This window comes from Pteropus medius, unplaced genomic scaffold (genome assembly GCF_902729225.1).
Source record: "Pteropus medius unplaced genomic scaffold, Ma_sr-lr_union100, whole genome shotgun sequence".
NCBI classification, from domain to species: domain Eukaryota; kingdom Metazoa; phylum Chordata; class Mammalia; order Chiroptera; family Pteropodidae; genus Pteropus; species Pteropus medius.
In genome coordinates this window covers 2,763,323-2,783,428 of record NW_024340696.1, presented here as the reverse complement: position 1 = coordinate 2,783,428, position 20,106 = coordinate 2,763,323, and the positions used below count along the sequence as shown (strand labels likewise).

At 35.7% G+C, this 20,106-nt stretch overlaps 1 pseudogene; it reads right to left on the bottom strand.

Moving 5' to 3' along the window:
- Nucleotides 1–19,123: 19,123 nt before the first annotated feature.
- On the bottom strand, nt 19,124–19,242 carry LOC120610224 (uncharacterized; annotated as a pseudogene).
- Between the last annotated feature and the right edge of the window lie 864 nt (nt 19,243–20,106).

Below are 20,106 nucleotides of genomic sequence, written 5' to 3'. Positions count from 1 at the left end.
ATCACCTCTGAAATTAGTATTTCCGGGTCTCAAAATCTTAGAGCTGTGTATCAGTCAATGTCCAATCAGGAAACAAAAACTACACAGTACTGAATAGGAAAAGTTTAAAGAATTATCAACTATAATGAGACTGGAGTAATGAAGGTTTGGTAAAAGGTAAAGAGAGTTCTAAAGAATACAGGAAGAGCAAACAAAAGAGCAGACCCACTAAGGCTGAAATAGAGCACTCAAGTGAGATCATCCACTCAACCTCAGGCCTGAGATCCAGACCTTGTTGAAGGCTCTGCTATGGCTCACTGAATAGCAGAGAAATTGCTTTTGTGTCTCACTAGTGGAACTTGCTGGGGATGTGTCCCCTGAACTTGCAGGAAATTCGGGGAAAGTTATTCACAGAAAGTAGTGCATAATTGCCTCAGAGAGAGGATTCTGGAGGAAGCTGCTATCCACTGTTCACTGCAGGAGCCAGGCCCTGGGGAAGATACATTTGCTGCAGGAGCAGGGGGCTGGTGAAGCAGTGTGTGCTGCTGGAGGGAAAATTCCTTCCTTCAGCAATATTTCTCAGTGTCCTCTACTGAAATAGCTTAACATTGTGCCAACTGGCAAAGAAAAAAATGTTTAAAGGGCCCAGTTCTATTTTTACATATCAGGCAATAAATTATGAATTTAGATCTGAGGAGAAATAGAATGATAGTTGGCAAAAGCTTAAAGCTATATGCAGGTTATTTTACTATCTGGGAAGTTAAAGGAGTTGACTAAGTTTACACAAGGAGAAGATTGGACATGGTCCCTGACCGTCTGATGCCCAATCCAGTGTAACATATATGCGTGTGTCTGTTCATCCAACTGAAAATTGTTGTTTTTTCCCCCTCCAAACTATATTATTCTGGAAGGATTTTTTTCTCTTTAAAGGGAAGGCAACAAAAACAATGGCAACATTTGTTGCGCAGAAACTATGTACTCACAAAAATGCAGTGAAAAATACTGTCCTCATTTTACAGATGAAGAAAGTAAGGCTTTAGGGAGTTTAAGTGATTTATTTAATGTTAGACAGTAAGTGGCGAGAAGTTCGTCTGATTCTAAAACCTGGCTCTTCAACATTATTGCTAGTTAAACAAATACTTTATTAATTACAGCCGAGAAAATCTTACCTAAGTAGAATGGGAGTGTTCTTAGGATTAGGTAAGGGGATAATTATGGTGCAATTATGGAAAGGAGAGACAACTATAAAGTTAAAGGTATACCAGCATGGGTCAGCTGCTTACTTGCCTTTGTAGGGATGGGAGTGAGTGGTGGAGAGTTGTAGACAAGAGTAAATTGAGGGGACATTTATTCTTGGCAGCTGAGCAGAGGCTGGAGGGCAGTGGGCAGCTGGAGTTGGGCTAGGACTACAGGAAGCAGGAGGCCTTTTCAGATCATTAACGCCTCTTTCACAGCTGGTTAAAGATACAGCTTTCTGCTTATTCTCTTCACTTATGTCTGATCCAATGATCTCTGGAAAGGTATGGGAATGTGTGTGTGTGTGTGTGTGAGAGAGAGAGAAAGAGAGACAGAGAAAGAAAAAGAGAGACAGAGACAGAGACAGAGAGACAGAGAGACAGAGAGAGATCTCCCCCTTCCCATTCTGATGCCCAGCTGGGTTTGGAAACACTTAGCTAGCCCAACACCCTCATTTTATAAATAGGAAACTGAGGTCCCAGAGAGCAGACGTAATTCGCCCCACACCATGGAGGAACTATGTAAAATGCATCCTCCTTTGCTCCAAGGCTTCACACACAAAAATCCCAATCTATAGGATATAAATTCAGGTGGGTTGTAGTTTCTTGTTTTCTTTTGCCTTGCTTCTTTAGCTGTGTATAATTAATTTTATATTTGGAAGTGGGTTACATCATTTAAGTAAGGTCAGGCTATAGATTTTGAATAATTACTCTGGTATAATATTACCACAAATCACATTCTCAGTGTTGAAGAGTCTGGAAATTTTGTCAAGTTCCTCAGAGTACACACAGTATAGGTACAACCTTTTTTCATAGAGCGTAACCACCTTTTATTTATGTCCTTGGTTAGAAAATAAATTTTCAGTGAGATGAATGAAATGTCACTTGGGGCTGGGAAAAGAACAGTTAAATATTCTTGAATCAGCTATATTTAAATCAGCTTGTCCAGTAAAGGCAGATCTCCAATTCATTGCTAGTTGAAGGACTCAAATTAGCTGCTTCTGAGTCTCTGAATTGATCTGTGCATGTGTACCTAGGGGATGCAAGTAGATTTTCTTGTGAATTTACAGGAAAAAATGCACAATAATGATAAACATAGTTACAGAAGATAGAGATGAGATAAACAAAAACATTGTACAATAAAAACTACAAAATTCTACAAAAACTATAGTTCTATAAAACACTTTATAGAAAAATAAAACTGGAAAAAATGTTAGCTATATTGTCATCCAGCCTCATAATTTCACAAAAGGGGAACATGAGAGTTGAGTTTTTCTCTAATAGACAACTTTGCCTTGAGAAGGTTTTTTAATCATGCAAATATATCACCACATGCTATACGACATGAACACAGAGTTGAAGTTGTAATTATAGAAACTACCAAAGTAAAACCATAAACTTATAGCTAAAAGGAACCTAAACCTCACTTAGTCTAAACTCCTCATTTCTAAATTTGGAAAGAGAGTACTGTTAACATGGAGGCCTCTCCAAGCCAAGACCCTAATTGATTTCTCCTGTTTTTCTGTTAACAGGACTTCAGGCACTATCATCAGTGACCTTCACTTATTCCTTTGTAAAATTGGGATAATAATTCTTTATAGAATTATCGTGAAGATTAAGTGAATTAATAGCTAGAAAAGTCGTTGCAAAATATGAAGTATTATATATTTGTGAAATAAAAATGAGTACAATGTATACATATAAAAACAACATATTATTTCTTATTATTTCAAAGGAAAACCCCCACATAAATCTAAGCACTGAGTAGAGCTTTTATTTTCATGCAAAGAAACTCAGTTTTTAGAAGAGCCGACTTCCAAAGAAAACAGGCAGCATTTAAGGAACATCCACAACGTATATGATAGAAATTAATAAGAATCAGTAATGCAAAAGTGCAAAGTCACTGTTCTAGTTTTGAAATGTTCTAAGGCTTTATATATTTTAGTGCTAAAAGGCAGGCTATTGATAACTTTTAGATTATTTTATCAATTAATATATTATGCACAGTATACCTTCTATTATCATGGCAAAAATTCACTTGTCAGAGAGAGCAAATAGAATATAGGACATATTTATCGTGATGCAGGCAGCATGCAAAGTCCAGCTTGGGAGAACTGTGAAAAAGAGCCTAAGGTGTTTCTGCCCCTTCCTCATCATTTCTACCTCTGTCCTTCTTTTCTCCCTTATCCTCTGTTATTTTAGCACTTATAACTACTTCATGTATATTTCTGTACTTGTTTTTTGTTTGTATCCACCCAATAAGTGTTAGCACCTTGAGAAAATAAAGTTAGATAAATGAGAAGAGAGTCTGGACATACTAGCTATTCAGTAATTAATCACTTGCTGAATAAACACTACAAGTCAGACTATAGGAGAAATTGAGGAGTCAGGTGTGGGCACCAATTAGTTAAAATATTTTTGGAACCCCAAACACAGTCTTTATTTTCCATGTTTTTGCTTATTCCATTTGAAGGAACTTTAACAATCCTGCTTCTCCTAAGATTTGATGCTACTTCAGGTGTGGCCATATATTTCAATTGCAGTTGAGAGTAGGTTTCACATTATACCTCCATTTACTTAGTGAAGATTTAGTTATTTTAGAAAGCCAAGTATAACTCTTTGTTTATAGTGACTTTGAGTCAAATGAAACTTTAAGTTTAATTTACCTGAAGTGATGTTAGGTAAAATTATATATTCTTGAAAATGTAAGTCCGTTTTTCAAATCTAAGTATAGGATTTTAATCTGTTCCTATTGCAACTTGTCAAAAGCTTTTCTAATATACTGCCTTTCTGCAGTGAACGTATGTTATTTCTGTCTGGGAGTTAGCCTTTTAGATACCATTTTTAATTTCCTCACATGTGTTTGCCTAAGTGCAAAACAATGGCCTCTGACCAAGAGAGCCTACATTGCCCTCAGCTTGACTAAACTTTGGACAGGCTTCTTCCCGATCCTAGGTGCCTGACCTCCATTTTCTTAGGGAATTTACTTTAAAAAAATTTATAATTACAAATTCTTTTTCTGATCCTTTGAGGTGTAAAGCTTTTTAAAAGCTTATTGCCTGTTTTACAACCCAAGAATGACTTTCTCAAGGACTTGAGAATCATCTCTTCCAAATGTAATTATCAAGGAAGATAGGACTCTTATTTCCCCATTTCTGTAGGAGGATAGGAGCCTAATTTCAGCTTGCCCCTTGCTCCTAATTATAAAACTATCTTCTGTCATAAAGGCATAAGAAAATATACTTTTCCTTTGAGTAAGGCCAATTAGCAAAGACAGATAGCTACTCCTCCACCCTCACCCTTGAAAACTCTCTAGATCTTTTTCATATAGGAGTCAGGTATCCAGTTTGGGGTCTGTGGTTTCTCTCCTATTGCTAGTAATGGTATTGAAATAATATCAACTTCTGTCTGTTCATCTTGTCTATTATGAATTTTCTCTAATGCTCCTCTTTTCTATAGTCAATTTTGAAATCAGAATTCATTTGAATGCTCTTTGTAGACCCCAGATGAGTTTTCTGGACACCTCCTCTGTTTCTTCCTCATAATATATAATTGTATGGTAACGATTTTATTTCTAGAAACTTCTTGAATTTTTTTTTTCTTTTGGAGATTTCTGCCATGGTACTATGGCTATAGCTGAATGTTTAGAGATATATTTAATCATTATTATTATTCACATTTTCAATGACCATTTAATAAAATAGTTAAATTTTATGTGGTACTTTTACATATTATTTTATATAATGCTTATACATACAAATCTCTTGAAGAATATGCATGTGCTCAATGAAATTCAAAAAGTTCGCTGGTATGACCTTCTTAGTATATTGATATTTGGGGGGACAATTGTCTGATTCAAGTCTTTAGTAAACACAAATTTTTTGGAAATGTCTAATGGCGCAGGAATCTTGTAGTTTAGGGTAATTCCACTCAGATACGATCATTTGAGAAACAGGAACCATATAAATCATTATTTGGTGATTACTTCCTGAATCAGTGAAATGACAGGAAGCCACACTCTTAGCAAAAGACATGAGGGAAGTAAGGCTTATGAATAATACTTTTTCTGGAATTTTTCTGAATACAAATATAAATAATGTAAGAGAAATGGGAAAAGTAAACTTCAATTACCTCTCCCCAAAATAAGCCCAGCTTAAGTGTTATTACTTTTCTAGTGACTTTGTACATTCTTGATCTCAGGAATTATGCTTACCTTTTCCTTTTATTCTTCCCTGTTTAGGCCCAGAGCAATGCCTGGTTAACAATTGGCCCTTATTAAGTAAATGGAAGAGAGTCTCTGTTTTAATCTCATTTTAAATTCATAGGTGGCGGGACCATAACAAAGGGATTTTTTTCTTCTAATGATGATAAATACATAGTGTCACCAGGAGGGGGCTGTACTATGGAGGTTAGCTTTTCACTGGAAGGGAGGAACCATACAGTTACTTTTGGGGAGAAAAGTTCTGTTATAAAAATATAATAATAGTAAACATTTATTGAACACTTTTATGGGCCAAGGGCTGTGCTAAATACCTCATATGAAGTATCTCTTTTTAATCTTCAGAATGACACTATACTTTTAACCTATTATAACAGAAGAAAATGCTCTGGTCTTATTCTAGATTATACCATTTCCTCATTTTTTCACCAAGAGCTGGAATTGATAAGTCTAAGAAGGAATACAAGAAGGAAGAAACTAAAGATTAAACAAGGTGAGAGGTTTTACCAGTTAGAGCCCCTATCAAAGATATCAGAAACAAAGCAGAGAACTAGTTAGTTTTGGTAGAGTGAGAAATTTGAATTAGAATTTTGTGCTCCCCTCTACCTCCCTAACATTTACAATTAGAACAGTTATAAATATTCAGATAATCTTAAAAAAGAAATTTAGTTGGTTTGCTTGTTTTCGCTAACCTACAAGATTTAAATGTAAATATTTCTCTTCTCCCTATGAGTGGTTTGAAGATTAAATCCTCTTTTCCCTCAAAGAAAGGGGAATAATTTAAGATCTGACTTTAAAGAGCCACCAAAGTCAATTGAGAAAAATGAAAAGAAAGGATAGGGTTGATGAAAGAGACTGAGACGATGGGAGAAATGGAAGGCAGAGACAGGTTTCCCCCCTGTCCGGGGCTAAAAAAAGGAGTGTTGTATATTGTTTAATATGATTTCAAATTCATTTTTTTTACGACTTAAGTGAAGTTGTTTTCATTCACTGTGTATGACAAAGGGAAAAAAGTTGTTTTTAGAAGTAAAGTTGTTTCGATATAAGAATGAAATAAATTGTGTCATAATGTCATCATCTCATCTGTTGTCATTGATAAACAGTAGCTTAGCTGCTAGGGGACCCCACTGGGTGCTTATCAATAAGAACATGTGGAGAAGCAACTATGGCAAGAGGACATTTAGATTATAAATACTGAGAATTTGTGAGAATTACTGAAGGGTTTCCGTCTGGGCAAGGCACACTTTGCTGACTTAAACAGCTCTCCAAAGCTCTTGAGACATTTGCCGTGGCCAAGGTGACTCTGGTCAGCAGTGTTGCTAAACCTCACAACAGTCTCTGGAGTGATACCACCCCCCACCCCCTGCCCTGGGGCAACCTTAGTCTGTCTGCCAACAATGGCCACCTTCATTCCCTAGCAACGTGCTCTAGCAACAAGGGACTTTAGTTTTTGCATTGGCAGCTGGAAGTCAGCTTGCAGTGGGTTAAGTCTTTTCTCCCCTAAGAAACCAAACGCATATAAAAAGATATACCTCTGTTAAATTTGGACTTTTTTCCTTTTGCCTCTTCTTGCCTAGAAAAATAGTGTGACTAACCTGTCATTTGTTTGGAGTATGTTTTTCATTATTTAGCTTACCGAGATATATTATTCTATATGCTATTGGCTGGTAAAATTATAATAACCACAGTGAATTTGTGGTACACAAGTGCCTGCAAAAGAAAAAATCAGTCTCCGAGTATAATTTTGCTGCCCAAAGCAACCCCCTCTTCCCCCCAAAAAAACAGGGTAGTGTGTGGGTCCTTGGGACTGTGGAGATCCAATCCTTCACCCCTGGATGTACCGTGGAGAGGCAACAAACCCCTAGGAAGAAGGGCGATGTGATAAAACTAGGAAGGGGAGATTCACTGTTCTTTTGCTTCCTCTGACTATGTAGGTGAGGAAAATAAAAATTCCTCCCTGTGTCTCCATTGTGTTAAGTCTAGCAAGAATAGCTTTTGCCTTTTTTAAGCCAAAGTATTGAACAGGAGGTGAGGTAAGAGACAGAGTTAAGGGCCAGCAAACTGTGGGAATCTAATAATTAAGAAACATTCTCTTCATCCACCCCAAGGGGAAGGTGAGCCTCAGGACCTCTTGGGCAAATTACTCTTCTGGATGTTCCTTCCAATGAGGACTGTTGGTAGGTCTAAGTTTTATTTTTTGGGGGTAGCACCATTTAGTCTGATACTCTTAGAAAGATTCCCTGACATGGCATATCTACATTCAGTATTTATGCTAAATACATTGCTAATTTATTAAGATTCTTACAGCTGAAGTTTTCTGCTTTTTTTGGTTTATGGCTGTGGGAAACTCAGAGCTAAAATAGTATTCTCTGTGTTCTAAAGAAACTAAGAGAACCAGATTTCAGTTCATGTTCTGCAGTGCACCCACTGGGAGTCCTAGACAAGGTTTCCCCTTTGTGAAAATGTGGAGTGTGAGCTGGTTGCTAGATACAGCACCAATCAATTCTGATAACTGCAAATCCCTTTACTCTCACATACAGGGTCATATGCAAATATTGCCCACAAGCTGCCAAATAGGCCAGCTAATAAAGATTAAAAAATAAAATGGTATTTAGAAATTGTCCTGGGGATCAGTTTAGATTGAAAAGAGAGTAGTAAACCCCCACAGAAATGAATATTAAAGTTGTTAATTTTTTGGCTTCTGCTGCTGTGCCTTCTCGATTGAATTTTTAAATGATGGGAAGGAAATGAGAAAAGAAAGTCTGGGGAGGGAAGTGAGAAACCAGGCTAGTGGGCTGTATCTGCTGTCTGCTTGCACCAGTGCTGTCTGAGCTGAATGAATAAGCTACCCTCTCAGCTATATCTGGAAGTAGTAGGAGTCCTCTTGAGCACTGTAGTAGCCAAGCTAGCCAAGTACCTGTGGACCAAGCGTCAGAAGACCTGCTTCATTATTAATAAAAAAAGTAACAGTTTTACTATCTATTGAGCTCCTAACTATGCCGGAGCCAAAGACTTTTGCTACATGATATCATTTCATTTGTACAGCAACCCTGTGAAGTAGGTATTTTTAGTTACTCTATTTTATAAACAGGGAAACTGAGACTCCAAAAGTATTAATGATTTCCCCCAAGACGACCCAGCTAGGTGTCTTTGCAATTGGTAAAAAAGTTAACAGCCACCATTTTCTAAGAGAGTATAAAGAAAATGGTCATCACATCCCTAGTTTATCCCTGCTTCTACTCTCCTGAAAATCCTTTCAATATTTGAAAATGAAATCAGTTGAAGAACTATACCCAAACAGAAACTGAGGAGAAGAAGTCTCAAAAGGATAATAATTTGAGAAGATTTATGTAAAAGTGGAAAGCAACAGACTTCTTGATGTAGTGGGGTGGGGGAGGGGCACAGCTCAATTGTATAGGGACATATAAGACAGAATTCTTTTTTCAATATATTTCTAATTCTATATTTTGTCTTGGTCAAAGCCCTGACACCAGTCCCAATAAGTACACACTGGTTCTCTTTCACTTCAATAATTTGTCCTACAGTGTGGAAAGGCTTTGATTATAAAGTCATCCTGGTACTTGAAGAAAGAGGGTGGGCTGTAAATGCTCTAAAGAGACAAAGTTGGCTTTCTGACTCAGTGGATTCGAGGCTGGATTTCTACCCACAAGTAACTATCTTCCTTCCACTGCCTCTATTTCACCTTGCTTAAAGGAATCGAAATGATTTTAGTTTTCACCAAGTCCCAGTTAAAAAGAGAAATTCAGTATTGTACATTTGAAAGTTAACTAGAGAGTAAACCTTAAAAGTTCTCATTGCAAGAAAACAATTTTATAAATGTGTATGGTGACAGATATTAGATTTATTGTGGTGGTCATTTTGCAATATATACAAATATTATATCATTATGTTGTACTCTGAAACTAATATAACGTTATATATCAATCATACCTCAATTTAAAAAAAAGAGAGAATTCAGAGGTGAGGATGAGGTGGTGGGAGGGCTCGTTAGTGCTACAATCTAAGTCTTTAAGTATACACCTTAGGCCAACTTTCCCAAAATGGATCCCAGGAAATAACTAGTCTCACAAATTGATCTCTAAATTAAAGGCTCTGTGGTCAAATTCCTCTGGGGAATGTTGCATTCTCTGCCAATGTCAACAAGAGGCTACTAGCATTTAGGGCCAGGCAATTTTTTGCTGTGTGGGAATATCCCAAGTATTACAGGACATTTAACCTTTGTGCTACGTGGCCTTTCAAGCAAGTGCAGGTCCTCAGCCATCATGATCATCAAAATTGCCCTAATACATTTCTAAATGACCCTTGATGGGAGGTATCAAATCTCATGAAGAACAAATGTAGCTAAGACTTTATGCAAAAAAAAAAAAAAAAATCACAGAGCATATTGTGTATTGGTACATTGAAGCCTCTGAGAAGAATTTCTTTTTAAAAATATTTTTATTCTATAAAGCATATCCTAAATAAATATAGAACCTCCCTCATTCTCTCCCCACTTTGCTTTTCTTAGAACATCAAATGAATTTCCCATGGCATACCTTTTGAAAAATACTGCTTTAGCAAGAAGGACCAGGAAGGGATTATTAGCCTGTAAAGAGATGCTAATGATCATCTAATACCTGGAATCCACTATTCACCCCATGAGCCAGAGATGGCCTACTTGGCCCTGGAGACTTTTGGAATTTTTGTTTTAAACATGATTAGCGATGATAATCTTTTGAGCCATTGGGACCTAAACATCTGTTTCTCTATGAGACTCACTGCCTGAGTACCAGACTAATTGGCTTGGTTAAGGGAGTCATTTTATTTATGATGCTGATAGCAATTAATTGTACAGTTTGAGTTGTTCTGGTTTCATTTTACTAATATTTTGTCATAAAACAGGGAATTTTTATTTATTTATTTAGTTTGTTTATGGTGACATTGATTAATGAAGTACAATAAGTTTCAGCTGTACACTTTAACAGTAAGGCATGTATATATTTACAATGTGCGTTCACCTTCCATAGTTAGATTTCTTTCTGTCACTGCATATTTAACCCACTTTATGCTGTCTACTCCCTGCTCCACCCTGATCTATTATCCATGTCCATGAGTGTCTGTTAGTTTGTTCTCTTTGTTTGTTGCTTTTTAGGTTTATATTCCACGTATAAGTGATATCATGTGATTTTCACCTCTTTCTGTCTGGCTTATTTTGCTTAGCATGATTATCTCGAGGTCCATCCATGTTGTTACCAATGGCAGTATTTCATTTCTTCTTTTGGCTGAGTAATATTCCATTGTATATATGTACCACAGCTTCTTTATCCAATCATCTATCATAGGACACTTCAGTTGCTCCCATGTCCTGTCCACTGTGAATAATGAAAACAAAGTTTTTATGATAGATTCCTGCCAAAAGGAAAAAAGATCTGAATAAGGCCTCCATATGCACTTTACTCATGTTTGAGGTGTGTATAATTCTCATACACTAACTGTGGATCCTTAGACTTAAACTCTGATTTCAATTAAAAATCTTAAACTAGGTTAACACATGTGCATAAATATCTAATTATACAGTAGTCACCAAAGAAAAACAAAATGCCTTTTCCTGTATTCTAAATTCTATATTTTGCAAGTAGAAGAAACCAGCCAGAAACTGGTCAGTGACAGAAATGTGATTTGAACCTAGATATCCTGGCTCACAGGCAAGACTCTTTATATTGCTACCTTTTGTTATCTCTTAACAAAAGAACTACTAAGATGTGGTAAATGAAGTATTTACTGTGAGAAGTAGAAGAAAAAAACTGAACTTGATGGGAGGGCCTTATCACAGTAAGTTCTCAGAAAACCATTATTAAACTGTTCCAGTGCCAAAAAAAAAAAAAGTAAACAGACAAACAAAAATCCCAACTCATTTCATGCCAAATATGTAAGTAGAGAAAACTTAAGAACTGCTTTGGTGAACCACCAGCGCCTGGGATTTCTATTACCAAGGAGCAATAAGTCCAGATGGCAGGTTCAAGTTTCTTGGGGGCACATAATAACACAAAATAAGGCTTTGCTTTTTATCCAAATGTAACGTAAAAAGAGGGTTGGGTTTCCTAAATTTCAGCCTGTCTTGGGCAGGTCTTGATACAATTATATGGTCTTTTCTTGAAAGACTTCAAATATTCCTTTCATCCCTTTCTCAGTCATAGTGCATTTTTTTCTTCTGTTGTTTTACTGATAAAGTTTTCTGGATGTTACTCTCTCTATTCTCCCTTACTATAACTGTAGAAATGGATTCAGAAATGAAACAGTAGCTCTAAACTATAATTTTTTGGTAGTTTTTCTTCATTAAGAGAACTCTCTATATGTAATCTCCTCATATTTAAACTCCAAGTGATAAGAGCTGTCTCATTATATATAATTAAGTCCCGAATTACAGTTTCATAGCATATTTTCCCTAGGTACACTAGCCCTTTTTATGTAAAAACAAATAAAAAACAACAACAAAAAACTTGACTTGGAAGGAATCGAGATATGAGGATGTGGAGGAATAGGAATTACTTTTTAGGGAAAGGGGTTAAGTGTCAAAGCAGAATCCAAGACTCAAATACCTGGGCCCAAAACAATAATGAATGAAATGGGCCAGCTCTACCAAAAATAACTGCTCATGCCAATTAATAATGGGCAACTGACATTAGGTCAGTGTGAATTAGGTCATAAAGAATACCAGTAACTATGGCAAACTCTAGTGGGTGTGCCCTATGTAAGAAGATCAAATACTGCCTCCCATAGCACTGGGGCAAAATTGGCTCACTGTTGTCAGACTTTTGAGCGAAACTATAAATCCAGATTTTAAATATAGGCAACCAATTTATGAAAACATTAAGGGAATGAAATGTCAGACAATGGTCTGAGTTTCTCTGGTTTTTGGTTTAAATAGGCTTAGCCCTGTCTTCATATCCCTCTGCCCTTCCAAACAAAAATCTTCTAGTATCAAGTACCATTCTGATACTTTTTCTCTCTCTAAAGTTGATTTTCACTGTACAAGTATCATAAGGAGCCAGCAGGGGGAACCCACAGACTGTGTGACTTAAAACTAAAAGACTAAATTTAAAAAAAATTTATACATGGAAAAAAATTTAAAGCAATTTTGAGACCCAGCGACTAGCTTCTATGTCTCTGGCTAGCAATGTGAGTTTATCTTACATACTGACCTTTGCTTTTACTTGTCTAATAAAATATTGTTATGACAATCATCATTTATATGATTGGAAACTGAATGCAAAGTCTTCTGGAACTTAGGTCAGCTTATAGAATGTGCTTTAAATGCTGAAAGTAAGAATCATTCCCTCATCTGGATTTGTCTGAGTGCAGGCTCTGTTGAATGAGTGGGCCATGTGACCTGCCATATTCATTTTGATGCAAAATGGACTTACATCAACCAGAATTTTATTACTGAGTTTTTACTACAGTGAGTGTAGCAATGTATTGTGTACCATACAGTTGCACATTTTTATAATATTAATTTATTGCCCTCAAGAAATATTAGCAATATTTAGACTAATTTTTAAAACACACACACACATACACACACATACACACTGAGAGAGAAATGGCTAGATTAGTATGGTCTGTCCTGTGGAGAAGGCTTAAATAGAATTTCCATAGGCGAGTACTTTTTAATTTTTATTTTGTAATGGTGTATGTAAAAAAATGATATTCATAGGCACAGTAGAGAAACTTAATGAGTATGATTACATAAAAGTTAAATAGCTCCAACTGGCCCAGGCCTCATACGGCCGTGAAGAAGGCAATGGGGATCAGTATCTGGGCAGACCTTCAGCCCACTTGTGGCATTGCAGAATGCTATAAAATACTGGTTTGGGAGGCTCTGCTATAGGACTGTAAAGAAAGGGGAGATGAAAATAGAGACAGCTTTAGGACTGATTTCCCTTTCCCTTTTTACTTTTTCCTAATGTTGGTTTAATTATTGCTTACCAGCATTTGTCAAAAATAAATTTAATACTTTTTCATTTCTTAGTGATGGAAAGAAATTTAACTCTGGGTGGTGAGCACACAATGCAACATACATATGACATATTATTGAATTGTACACTTGAAACTGATATAATTTTATTAACCAATGTCACCCCAATGAATTTAATTTAAAAATACTTCATCATTTTTTTCTTTACTTTGAAAATATAGGATGGAATTAAAGATTCGTTTTTTCAGACATTTTCTCCCCATTTCCAGAGTTCTAAGAATGATCCATTTTATCTCTAGAAAAGATAAAATCTTTTCTCAAGTATGTATTCATCTTACTGCAAAGGCTGGCTTAGGCTTGGTTGGCCCATTCACTTTTGTTTGTACTACTGTTTTGGAGGAAGGGAGAGGTCAGAAAACAGGAGAAAAAAGAGAAAATAAGGCCATTGTTGAAAGTTTAATGAATACCCCCTCTATGCCAGTAACCTCCATATACATAGTTGGTTCTTTTTTTTTTCTTTTTTAATGAGCTGCTACTATTTTGGAATAGAATAATGTTGAGTTATAATTAAGTATATTGAAGTCTAATGATAGAGTTATTCATGAACTGAGAGGAGAATGAAAATTTTCATCTTAATGCAGAATAGCATTGAATGACCACATTGGTTCATACGGGCTTTCCTTTGTTCCTCTCCTTTATAGCTAATCAAGTTAGACTACACCTATTAAACAAATGTTCTTTCATACTTTTAACCTAGACATAACACTTTGTAAATAAAATTAGAGGTAGAAAGGTGAAGAACCTCTCTTTCCCTCAATTTGGGAAACAAAAATGTAGAATTTTGGATTTTTGATATTTAGCTCAGGCTGGCAAGAGTTCTGATAATAGCTTAGCTGAAATTTAAAAGGATGAGATAAAGCCCCTTGGGACAAGGGCAAAGTTATAGTCACTAGTTTTTCTTCATCATCCCCCTCTTCTCACACTCCCTCCCCAACTAAATCTGTGACCATGCTGTTATATTGACAAGGGGATTATAATAACTGAAAGGGACTTGAAAATTTGCTCTAATTTTAAAAATTATAAAATCTTTAATAAATACTTTCATTCTGATTTAGGCTGGATCCAAGAAGATAATGCTTCACTTCTAAAGTGTGGGGAATGTTATATAACCAATATAATTTTACAATATTCTCCCAAGCAAATGGCGGCTGCTAGTCCTTAGAATCCCTCCAAGACTCTAGAATTCATAGCTACCAGGGTAATATGTCCTCATTTTTGTAACAAAAAAACTCCTGAGCAGTCTTCGACAGTCTGTTTCAAATTTTACTTGGGCAAAATCTTTCCCAGTGTCTCCTAAACCACCTTCTCTATGACATCAGGATAGTATTTGGATTCCAGAAGAGAGCTCTATTGTGTTTAATTCTCCACCTTAGACTATTCATGACAGCTGCTTTCAAACTCCTCACTTGAAGAATTGTCATTCATTTTTCTTGGGTCATCAGAAAGAACAGATTCATAGCAAAATTTTCTAACTCCTGAGTCAAAGAAGAAAGCAGCCATCATAGGAGTGATTGAAAAAACAAATATCAGTATTGACTGTAGATAAATTAGAAAGCAGTCAATAAAACCCTTCCTGGGTGAGTTGAAGGCCATTTGGTATTTCTGAGTCTGTGAGGAGGATGGGTGGGAGGTAAAGTGCATCTCACCTCAACCTCTCTACCAACCCACATAATGATTCCCAACTTGGGATCCATAAAGTCCTTCAAATATATTTTTAAAACCTAGTAAAAAGTACAAATTGCACATTTTTTCTTCATAATGATACTGTATATGTTAAAAATAACAAACAAATTTCTTTGTTTTGTCCTATGATTCTAACTGCTGAGTTATTTACAATATATGTTATATGTGGCAGATTAAAAGACCTAATCAGCTATTGTTGACGTTGATTATAATGGTTCATGAAGCAGTTAAAATTTCATGAATTTGTTAGTAATGGAAAGACTGAGAAGTCTTTTCATAGTATAATAATTTTAATACAATAATTTATATAGTATACTTAAAATTTTATGAACTATCTATTTCTATATCCCAGTAGCTCCAATGAAATGGGTAGGTTAGGATGAAAATTGAACACCAGAGAATTGAAATGATTTCCAAAGGCAAAAACAAATACTACTTCTCTGACCACTATCACCATCATTTGGTACCAACCCTCTCAGATAGATACTGTACTATTCCCATAGCATTGCAGTTATAAGTGTGGACTCTGGACAAAGATTGTCTGGGTTCAAATTCTGACTCTAATTCATATTAGCTGTGATCTATGGAATGTTACTTAGTCTTATTCTCTATGTGTCAGTTTTTTCAGTTTATCACATCTCAGATTAAATGTTGATAAGAATAGTCTCTAGCTTGGGGTTGTGATGATTACTGAGTGAATAGATATAAAGTATTTAGAAGACTGCTTGGAATACTAGGTATTCAATAAATGTTAGCTATCATTATTATTAAAAATAAGAAGATTGAGTCTCAGACGCTAAGATCCACAGTTCTTACATGGTAGATCTGGAATCATTTTTCATTTGATTCTCAGTTGATGATATCAGACTTGGAATAATTAAGTGATTTTCCTAAAGTCACATGTCTAATTAGTGGCAGAACTGGGAATAGAATCCAAGGCTCCTGATTTACAAGCTATGGCTTATTCAGTGAATTCACATTTCTTAACAATTTGTATACCAAATCCTAAATTCTCTGTCGTAGTTGTTGTTGTTATTTATTTATTTTTTACCAAAGGAAAGGAAATGATGGTAAATTAAAATCTCTATTATACATCATTTAGAAAATTCAACTTTGATAACAATGGTCCTTTAAGGACCTGGTAATTTTCACCATCTGAACTTTAAGTGCAGACTGGAACACTAATCTGACCACTGAGTTTTGTGTCAATAGTAAGGATGATTCATCAATACTCCTATTTGTAGAACACATTCTGGGAAAGTGGAATTCAGAAAGACCACAGCCTTTAGTGCTTTGTCTTCACAACTGAAATTAAGAAAGGTGCAAAATTCCAAACAACCTTTCCTCTATATTTTCCTAATAGAAAAATTCTAAAGACTCATTTTGGTAATAATCACAGACAATCTGAATTTGCTCTTTAGTGCCTGCCAAGGAAAGGAGAAGAAAAAATATTCTTTGACAAGATTGTTGAATATGGAAAAAAGATTAGAATTATTATGCATGTTTTTGAGAGCAGAACTAAACCCAGAGAATTAAAGTTACAAAAAGGCAGATTTTGCCTTACTATAAGTAATAATTGTCTTGTGAGCTCCCTAGCTCTAAGCACTGTGCACAGGACACATTAGGCATACAGTAAAATTTGATGATTTCCTCTCTCAATATACCTGAGTTTATCTCTGTCTTAGTACTTTCATTCTGTATTATCTTTTTACTTTACTGTGCTTTAGGATATAAACTGTAAGCTACTTAAAGTCAGGGACTATATCTTGTTCATTATTGTATCCATACACCTTACACAGAACTTGTCATATATTAGCATTTAATAAGCATTGTGGGAAGAAGAAAAGAAAAAATTTTAAAAAAGAAGAAATAAATGAAAGAAAGGAAGGGAAGAATTATGTCAGAGTTTTTCAAAAATAGAATGAAATACTTAGCAACCAATTTTGGAACCCTGGTTTTATAATTGCTTAGTAGAGCTGTTGTAGAGTCGAACTGAAATTTCTTTGGGTGAAAAATCTTCCATGTGGTATAATCATACACAGTATATAAAATCTATATATATATTTTTAAGATTTCAATTATTTAGAAATTCCATTCAAAATGCAGTATTTACTTGCCTCCTAAATTGTTAAGCTGTTATTTAATTGTCATAACACACCTAATGAAAACCTTGGTATTGAACTTATATGCATCTTTGGAAAACATGGCACTGTAATTCTGAGACAGAAATACTCCATTAGACTTGTAGTATTGTAACACAGGAGGAGGGCATTAAGTTATTCTTGCTACAAAAAAGAACACTGGATTTGGTAGAACTACCTTTGATTATGTTAAATTATATCTACACCATGTTTGCCACAGAAGACTTCTAGAGAACAGAGAATTCTCAAATTGTAACAAAGCCATTTTAGAACACATCTTAAACTCACTTCAAGCTAATTCACTTCAAGGTAATGCTAAATTTCATCATAATTTCATATAAGAACTTCTTTTTCATAAACAATGAAAAATAAAGGTGATTGTTGTCATTATGCAATGATTGTGACATTATGATGTCAGAGCCGGTAAGGGTTATTCACAGATGATTGGTGAGCAATATCATTCATGTATAGTTTCTTCTTCCAATACGCTGCCTCTACTTTGGCTTTGCCTGGTGTAATTCAGCCATTTTCTGAGAAGAATATTTTGTTATATCTCACCAGGAGATTCAAAATCAGCATTCTTAATTCATGCTTGGCAACACCTTTGAGAAAGATGAACAGATGCAGTTATTCATTTGTTGCTATTCTTTTCAACATTCCATTGATATGTGGCCTTGTCACTCCAACTTCTTTAATTTAGTGCATGAATATTAATGGTCTCAACTTTACCAAATGTAATTCTTATAGTTATTTTTATTCAGACTTATGATTTTTCTGATCCAGTTAAAAGAAAGAAGGAAAGAAAAAGAAGGAAGAAAGGAAGGAAGGAAGGAAGGAAAGAAGGAAGGAAGGGAGGGAGGGAGGGAGGGAGGGAGGGAAGTAGGAAGGAAGAAAGAAAGGAAATAAAGAGATGAGAAGAGGGGAAGAGAAAGAAAAGAACAAAGGAGGAAGAGGACAGGCTAAAGCAAGAAGAAAGCAAGCAAAGAAAAAATGGAGAGGAAAGAGTTTTTAAAATTATTATTTTGCAAAAATACCAGAACAAAAAGAGGTTAAAAATGAATATAAGGTATGATTGATGCCATTGGTTTCTGAATTTGAATGCTTTTGACTGCATATCCAATTAAAATGCCTTAAAAATAAGGAAAATGTATAATCTCATATAACAATAAACGTAGAGCAGTGGTTCTCAACCAGAGTCAGTTTTGGGAACTGTTTTGGCAACCAGCGAACATTTAGCCAAGGCTGGAGATGTTGCTTGTTATCACTAAAGGAAGGGTGCTGCTAGTGAGTAGAGGCCAGGGATGTTGCAAGACATCCTATAATCCTACAAAGCACAAGTCAGCCACCCACAACAAAAATTATGTAACCCAAAATATCTCTAGGAAGATTCCAGACTTGGTAAATTCAGGGGCTGCATGATATTACTGAAGATCTACTTTCTATCTTTCTTTCCTCTTGGCTGTCCTGTCAATTCGATTAACCTCATGATGTGAATATAGCTGCTATGGCTTCAGGTATCACTTCCAGATGACAATATCTTGGAGGAAGAATAAAGGGGTGTTTTAATTGTCTTGTACTTTCCAAACCTCTCTACCAATATTAGTTTAAGTACATCATGATTCACCCCTTGAGCTTAACAGATTTAGATTTCTCTAAAACACCTGGCTGCCTGCTACTTGAATAACATCAGTTTTTTTGTTTTTAACTAAGAAGAAAGGAAGCAATGGTTGTTGGATAGGAAAAAACTGATTCAAATGACACAGATTTTTTAAAACTCAAAATCCTTGAGTTTTAACACTCTGATGCTATTTTTTTTTTTTTTTTTTTTTCACGCCTATAGCACCCGGAATTCCTAGGTGGTCTCCCATCCAAGTACTAACCCAGCCCAACCCTGCTTAGCTTCCACAATCAGATGAGATCGGGCATGTTCAGGGGGGCATGGCCCTACACTCTGATGCTCTTATATGCATCCCAGTAATAGATAAGCCTGAAAGGTGGTGTCAACCTAAATGAACAAGTAAACTGGGGCAGACCGTAGTTACCAGAAATTGAGTTTACTTGGGAAGAGCTGAGGAATTGCAATTTATGAAATGTATGCTGCAGCAAGCTACAGACAAATCTTTTGAGGGTTTACGGTGGGCTGTATTTATGGACAAGGGGTACAAAGAGTAGGAAGTCCAACCAGAGTCCAAGAAGTAAGTTCATTGGCTTGAGGATAGGAAGGGATTTTTGGCAGATGGTCGTTGGTCGGGAGATGTCTCCCTCTTCTGTAAATCAGACATGTACAGGAAATCCATCTCTCAGATATTAAGTTCTGTTCTGAGGGTGTATGTATGAGATTATCCATTTCATATTTTCTGCTTCCATTTTAGATTGAAGTCCTTTCACAGTGGGAGGATACTTCAGTCATCTTGATAGGGCATTCTCTCCTCTGGTTAGTGCTTGAGGGACACAGGCAAAATATACCTTTCTAAACTATTTTTTAAATATTTTCATCACTACTTGATGCCTTTATACTTGACATTATTTATTTACTTATGCTAATATCTTAAATTGAGTTATATATACTCTCATCTTGCTATCACAGATGCTATTCTTACATTTTCCTCTCTATAGCGATGGTGTAGACTATTGCTCTTAACCATGTAATTTACAGTTTTAACTCTCAGGAAGCAATATTATATTGTATTATCTGAAGAGAACACTTTACTATTGTTTTCACTTCCCCATGTATTACCTACAAGCATGAGCACTTCAGTTCTTATGAATCCTGAAAAGCAAGTTATAACTTCTGCTAGAAAACCTTATGTCATT